The sequence below is a fragment of the Apium graveolens genome, chromosome 6 (genome assembly GCF_009905375.1).
Source record: "Apium graveolens cultivar Ventura chromosome 6, ASM990537v1, whole genome shotgun sequence".
Taxonomy (NCBI): Eukaryota; Viridiplantae; Streptophyta; class Magnoliopsida; order Apiales; family Apiaceae; genus Apium; species Apium graveolens.
Genome location: NC_133652.1, coordinates 270,506,853 through 270,514,342, shown reverse-complemented (window position 1 = coordinate 270,514,342; position 7,490 = coordinate 270,506,853).

The window sequence follows — 7,490 nt, the reverse complement described above, 5'->3', positions numbered from 1 at the left end:
CCGAGGGTACTCGAGCGACTTAAGAGAATCAGTAAGCGCAAAGCGAGCGTTATAGTCTAAACTGGTTAAAGTATAGATTTATAAGTGACTTTGGTTTAATTCCAACTTATATGTTGTTTATAGGTTACCAGACTCGTCCCAAGCCATTTGTAACCCCCAGTCGCTCAGGCAAGTTTTCTACCCGTTATACTGTTGTTGTGATGTAAATATATGTATATGCATTATCTTGTGATAAGTGTATGATGTTATTAGCAAATCTTGCGATATATTGGAGCATGTGATATGGTATATATGCATGTTTGTTTCGTAATCTTGATATATATTGTTGATTCAAATGCTTATAAGTTGCATAATACCTATGCTAGAGATAAGCAGTAGTTGCGTATACCCTTAGTATAAAGGTGAACATTTTCTAAAACCGGGAGTCGATTTTCCCGAGTATATTACATATATTTATAGATATATATAGATATAGTTTTCAAAACTATGAATCGAATAAGGTTTATTCGATAACTTTATTTTATTAATGAATATTCATTCGAGGACATATGACTCCGTTTATTTTATTAATGAATATTATTTTGAATATTCATTCGAGGACATATGACTCCGTTTATTTTATTAATTAATATTATTTGAATATTCATTCGAGGACATATGACTCCGTTTATTTTATTTAATGAATATTATTATTTGAATATTCATTCGAGGACTTATGACTCCGATTATTTACTAATTATTATTCTTTATTTTATTAAAGAATAATGTGTCGATAATCAAACCCACTTTTGATTATTCAAATAAAGATAGTACTTTCGTATAAGTATATCTTTGGTTATTTAATATTAATTTCAAGTATAAGTTTTAAAACTTCTACTTCAATTATTTTTATAAATATTATTCTTTATGGGAATATTATTTAAATAATAATATTCAGATATTTTCTAATATATTGGGACTGATTTATTTTATTAAATCAGCATCACTCCAAACATTCTTAAAAATGTTTTCGAGTCTTCAAAATGATTTTAAAGGTTAGGACGGATCCCAAAACTCATTTTTATATTTAAGAACCTCCTTTCGAAGGGGATTTAAATACTCGCTCAAAACCTGAGGGATCCGGCTCTGTGGTGTATTTTATATTCGCAACAAGGTTGCTATTTTGATAAAAGAGTTTTTGATTACTTACCCAACACTCGGGAAGTAAAATTCTTGGAACAAGTTAATCCATTAACAGGCATCGCCTGGGAAATATCGGTGAGTTTTCCTTTCCAACTAGATACGACTTCTTGGTGGAGCCGTATCAACAAGTTTCTACTTGGGGAAAGTGGGGACGAGCTTTACGTTTCAGAGTCATGGATTTCATCTGAACTAGGAGTGGCGTAAGTGGTCGAGTGGCGCCGGCCCAGCCTTATTATATTGGCCCAAATGGCCTGGAAGTTCCCCTAAGACGGTCCATTCCTTAGGAGTCCAGTGTTCGGTTGACAAGTAAATCCGACAGGTTCTCCTCTACATGTAGAAAATGGTGGGGTTACACTACTATGACTGATCATCGTAAGTGGTCTTCCTGGCACGGCAAACTCCCGTAATGAGTTCATCATCCAATTGGATATTTCTGCAACACTACCCAGAGCACTTCGATAGAAAGGCTACGGTTGGGCGATTGTTGAGTGTTGGCAGGGTCGAGTTTTCAAAATGATGTTTGCATCAAAAGAAGTATCTCGTAACTTCATTTTATTTTGATGATATTTTAAAGATTGATTCTATACAAGTTTTGTCTTGTAGCTTAATCTATGGGATGAACTATTTATACATTGAACGGTGGTAGTTCAAGTAGTATTCGGAAAAGATATAAGTATATTGAAGTATCTTGTAACTTCATCTTTTAAACTTATATCTAGTTAATGATTGTCTTATGAATGACAAAGGTTTCAGAAAAACGTTGAGACAAGGTTAGATATATGAGATCACGTTGCAACGATATTTTTATACTGTTATAAACTGGAACTCTGTGTATATTATACATGTCAGAGGATTTCAAAGATTGTGAAAAGTATATATGTACATATATATATTGAATATTTTGCGACTTGGTCGCGTTAAGATATCAACTTGGTTCATTTCTTCTTGACCAAGACTTTCATGAGTACTATGAGGATGCTCATATATTGTTAATTATTATACATATTATTTCGGTGGGCTTGTTGCTCACCCTTGCTTTCTTCTTTCATCACACAACATCAGATCGACAAGATGAACAAGACCAAGCTTCCAATTCGCAAGCGGTTAGAAAATGTTCCGCAGTTTTCTGGAAGCATTGATACCGCCGTAGCTGAGGTAGGAGCTACCAATAGGCTAGGTTTTCAACTATTGATGAACCAGACTTATGTATAATATGAAGTGTAATAATGGCAAAGAAATGTAAATTTATTCAGAACCTTCTTGAGGTGTAATGGCTTATTATGTGGAATAAAATGACTTGTGTTATTTTTTTTGGTATTCATCTCTGAGACTATAACTTGTGGCGTGTGTGTATATTGTGAGGTCACAGTACGGAGTAGTTGATTGTTTATTTAGATTGGATATTATTAAGGGAAATGGAACTCGTGACAACCCGAATCCCCGACCCCGGATTTGGGGGTGTTACAGAAATGGTATCAGAGCTAAGCGTTATAAACCCCAGAGATGAAGTGACGTTAAAATAATAATTTCACTAATATAAATAAGAACTCTTGACAAGTTCATAGTCGGACTACCTAACGTAGTACTGACAGTTAAAACCCTAATGAGAACCCTTATAAATATCGTGATAGAAGCGTAGTTCGTTATCGTATATGGTAGCGGGATTCCGAAACCTGAGGTTGAGGAGCAACAGCGCGATGATGTTTTATTACTTATTTGGAGATCAGATTGTGGATCCAATAGAGCGTCCTAACGAGGGACCGGATAATGCTCATATTGAGGATGTAGCCATTGAGGAGGTTGTCCCAGAAAAGATTGTTACCGTGGAGGATTCTGACAAGAATGAATAAAGGACCACTGAGGAATTGATGACCATGGTTAGGGCGACTACCAGAGGTAGGATTGGCCGGTCACTACCGGAGGTTCGTTCAAGTTTGTAAAGGTAGTAGCTCCTTTAACGCGGCTTACTCGTAAGACTGAGAAGTTCGAATGGACAGAGAAATGCGAAAGCAGCTTTTAAGAACTGAAGCAAAGGTTGGTGACGGCCCCTATGATGGTGTTGCTGGATGGAAAAGGAGATTTTGTGATGTGTAGTGACGCTTCGCATAAGGAATTGGGGTGCTTCTTATACAACACAACAAGGTAATCGCGTACGCGTTAAGACAATTAAGGGAATATAAAATTCGATATCCCCACCCATGAGCTTGGGCTCGTGGCAATAGTTTTGCCCTAAAGATTGGAGGCACTACTTGTATGGAGAAAAGTGTGAGATTTACATAAACCATAAGTTCTCTTGTACATTTTCACGCAGAAAGAGCTCAACATGCACCAGAGGAGGTGGTTAGAGCTAATCAAGGATTATGATTATGAGATTATTTATCAGCCAGGTAAAGCCAATGTGGTGGCTGACGCCCTTAGTAGAAAGGAGAGACTCAAGATGATAATGTCTTCGGGAGAGTAGATAAAAGATTTTGAGAAAATAGAAATAGAAGTGAAGGTAACCAGAGCCGGTACTGAAAGGCTATTTGAGGTTGTAATGCAACCTGAATTATGGGAAAATATCATATCGTGCCAAGAAAAAAAATTGACGAATGAAGGCAGAGAGCCAATGACTGGAGAAGAGATTAATACCGAGAAATATGATAAAGGAATAATGAGGTATCCCTACAGAATTTGGGTTCCAAATGTTCAAAAGCTTAAGGACTGAATCTTAGATGAAAGCTAGTTTGAGGAATAAGATTTTAAGCAAACCCTGAACGTGATAGTCAGGGAGGTCGCCATCAAGATAGAAGGAACCCATAACATAATGGAGTGGAAAATGAGGATTTAAAACATGTAGGATGACCCCGATTATGGGGAGAATGAGGGAACGTTCAGACTAAGGAAACGGGAGTCGAGTAAGGAAAGGGGACCCGAGACGGTACTCCTATACGACAATTTATGGACCTTTTTAGACAGAACTTAGACTATTATCCCCAACCACCACCCTGAGGAAACAATGCGGTGAGAAATTCTTTCAGGTTCTTTAAGTCGCTAAGCTCTTAGAGTTCCAAGGAACAAGCTGACCCAGTCGAGGCAAGAGCCTGGCTAAAGGAAATACAGGAATCATTTGAGATTCTAAATGATTGACGAATCACAAAAGACTATTTTTGTCACTTACCCTCCTAAGAGAGAGACCACCCACTGGTGAAAGACCAAGAAAGGCACGGAACAAGAGGTTATGATAAACTGATTAAAGTTCAGTCAATTGTTTTCGAGAAAGTAAATCCCAAAGTTAGGGAGATAGTGTAAAATCTTTAAGAGCCAGAACAAAGGCGGACGAATATAATGAATTATAAATCTAAGATTGTAAAAGTTGTAAAGATTCATTCGGAGGACAAGACTCCCAGAATGACGTGATGTTTGAAGTAAATAATTAGTGGGTTCATGAAATGATTGTAAGAGAAAGAAAAATAAAAAGAAACTGAAGTGGAAAGGAATATAAAGGCAATAGAGTTTGAGGAATGATAAGGGAGTTGGGTATGAGGAAACCCTAAAGAATCATAGTAATAGAAATAGAAAAGTATATGATCGTCAGAATGAGGATGATTCACTATGAGCTAAAGTTGATGGTTAAAGGCATAAGAGATGTACATATCGTACCCCCTTTAAGTTGGGAGAATTCGAGGAAACCTTGAGATAGTTTGAAGGATAAATAATGAGACGCGGATAGACTGAGGAGACAAGAAAGTAGGAAATTAGGAAAATTGGATGAAGGAGGTGACCTTCAAGAATGTGAAGTGTAAGACCGGTGGCATGATACCCAGAAAGGGAGACGCCAGGTATGAAAGACATCCCAACATTGAGATGACTGTTGAGATAAACAACAAAAGAAAATGAGGATTTATTAAGAAGATGTTCACGTTGAACACGACCAATATCTTCCAGAACATCCATGTTATCATTACCAAATTAGGAAAGAAAAGCGGGAAACCATTGTTATCTTTTGAAGGCCATAAGTGTTGACCTCAGTTTGAATAAGGATGCTATTGTGAAATTGGTATAGACTATCTGGGTGGGAATGATTGGATAAGATAATCTATCAAGGATATATGACTTGATTTATCCATGGAAGGATGCAAGTACCTTTTTAAAGGTAGAATTAAGGATATAACTTCGATAACTTGAGATGAATCCTAGGGGAATGCATAAAGGCTGGCATTCCACCCTTAATAGGGATGGTATGAGTTTTGACAGTACGAATTGGAAAGGATTAAGGTAATAATAACCTTTAAAGATCAGTAGAGAAATTTTTCAGAGGTACATAGATAATGGTTCTAGTATTAGTAAATGATATTTTGATATGCCCTATATCTAGGGAATACAGGAGGAATGATTCAAGGATAACCTTAGAAGTTTTACAAGGAGAATGGTAATATTCAAAGTTCTTAAGAATAGAAATTTTGATAGAGGAATTGTGACGTAATTATAATAATGCCAAGTGGGGCACATGTTAAACCATGAGAAAGTATAGATTGAACCAACGGAGGTCAGAACTGTCAAAGTAAGAAGGACCCAAGATAAAAGACGTCCTAAGAATGATCGAGAGTCAGTCGTGGCAATGTTCACATCTAAAGACTAAGGCAATAACTTATGGAAAAATGGTGATATTTTTTTACTCATCAGATTTTAAGGAAAACATCTTCACATAAGCAGTGATTGAAATGAGGTAGGAAATTTATTTGGAGGTGGTTAAAATGACATTGACTGTAAGGAAATTTTACTATTAGGAAAGGCCAAAGAGGTGGCCGACACTTTAAAGGTAAGAGGATAATTATAAGCGCTTGTGCCAAAGGAATACAGTGATGATGGTTAAAGCTGTGAAGGTTGTATTATGGTTTGGAAGATTGACATTCCTTCTGATGACTGTGCAATACCCAACCGTAATAGTAGTTTGGTAAAGGTTTAATTCGTATAATCGCCATGAGTGGGCTATCTATCTTGGAAGGAACTATCCTGAGAATAATCCAGGACCATGTTTCAAAAAGGACTAAACGAACCTTTGAGTTAAGTCTTCTATTGAAGGTATATGATTAAGAATGGTATTAACCTGCTGTCGTTGTTTTGATTGAAACTCTTCTGCAATTTTATCTGCTTTATGTCATGTAAGTACGTCAGAATTTGGAGTGTTCTTCATGAATTATGAATGGTGATTATGTTAACTCCTTAGAAGAATTCTATACGACATGTACGGACTCCGTATGGTTAGATATTAAGATTTCATGGAAAGTGAATGACGACAGTAGGTCAGTGGTGGACCACAGTAATGCAGCAATGATTCTGCGTGTAATGAGTCGATTACAACCGTGAGAGTTGTATTGGAATGGATGTTGAGATTGAGTACCACTAATCGGGTCGTGGTGGTGTATAAGTTATCATTGATAGACTAATTAAGTAGATTATCTACCTATTGAATATTTATTCCTTCTTATCAATAGAGAGTCGTATTACTATACGAGGAAGGTTGCGGTGCAAGCATAGAATTCTAGTAACGATGATGTATAAAATGAGATTCCAGATTCGATTTTCGATGTCGAGGGAGTTTCAAAGGTGATTGAGTATAAGCTCGAGGAAGAGCATGGGTCCATAGAATGATGGACGGAATAGCAAAAATATTTAAGCATGCGAAATGCGATGCGATAATAATTGATGTTGATATATATACACATATGTTTTGTTCTCCTATGACAAACCTCTATAGTTCAGAGGTATGTTCCAAGCCAGATATTTTGTGGCAGTATATTTTTTTTTCATATATACAATTCTCTTCAATTCGCTCTTTTCTCTCCTTTTCAATTCATATAAGCTGAGAAGAACAACCCTTCCAGAAGGGGAGGTATTGTCGAATGACTATCTATCTGTATGATAGAAGCCTAGTAGGATACCACATGTTGTTTAATTGCTTGTCAAGTACTAAAGGCTGGCCACCTTCTGTACTAACTATGCAATAGAACAAGTGTTCATGATCATAGTGATCTCTCAACACATTCCTTTACTTCTATATGATTGATCAAATTTTGGAAAATAGAAACAGCTGAAAAAGGAGTAGTAAAGTAATGGTGGTATTCGGAATGGAAACACATTCGTGATACTAAGGTTGGTTATTAAAAGGTTATAGAACGCTAACGAGCAAAAGTATAACCAGTATAATATTAGGAACGGAAGGTAGTAGCGATTACGAACTGGAAAAGAATGGGTATTGAGAAGCAAAAGCTCTAATGCTAAAAGCTATAATGAGAGTCTGTGCAATAGACTTGAAAGGATTTGGA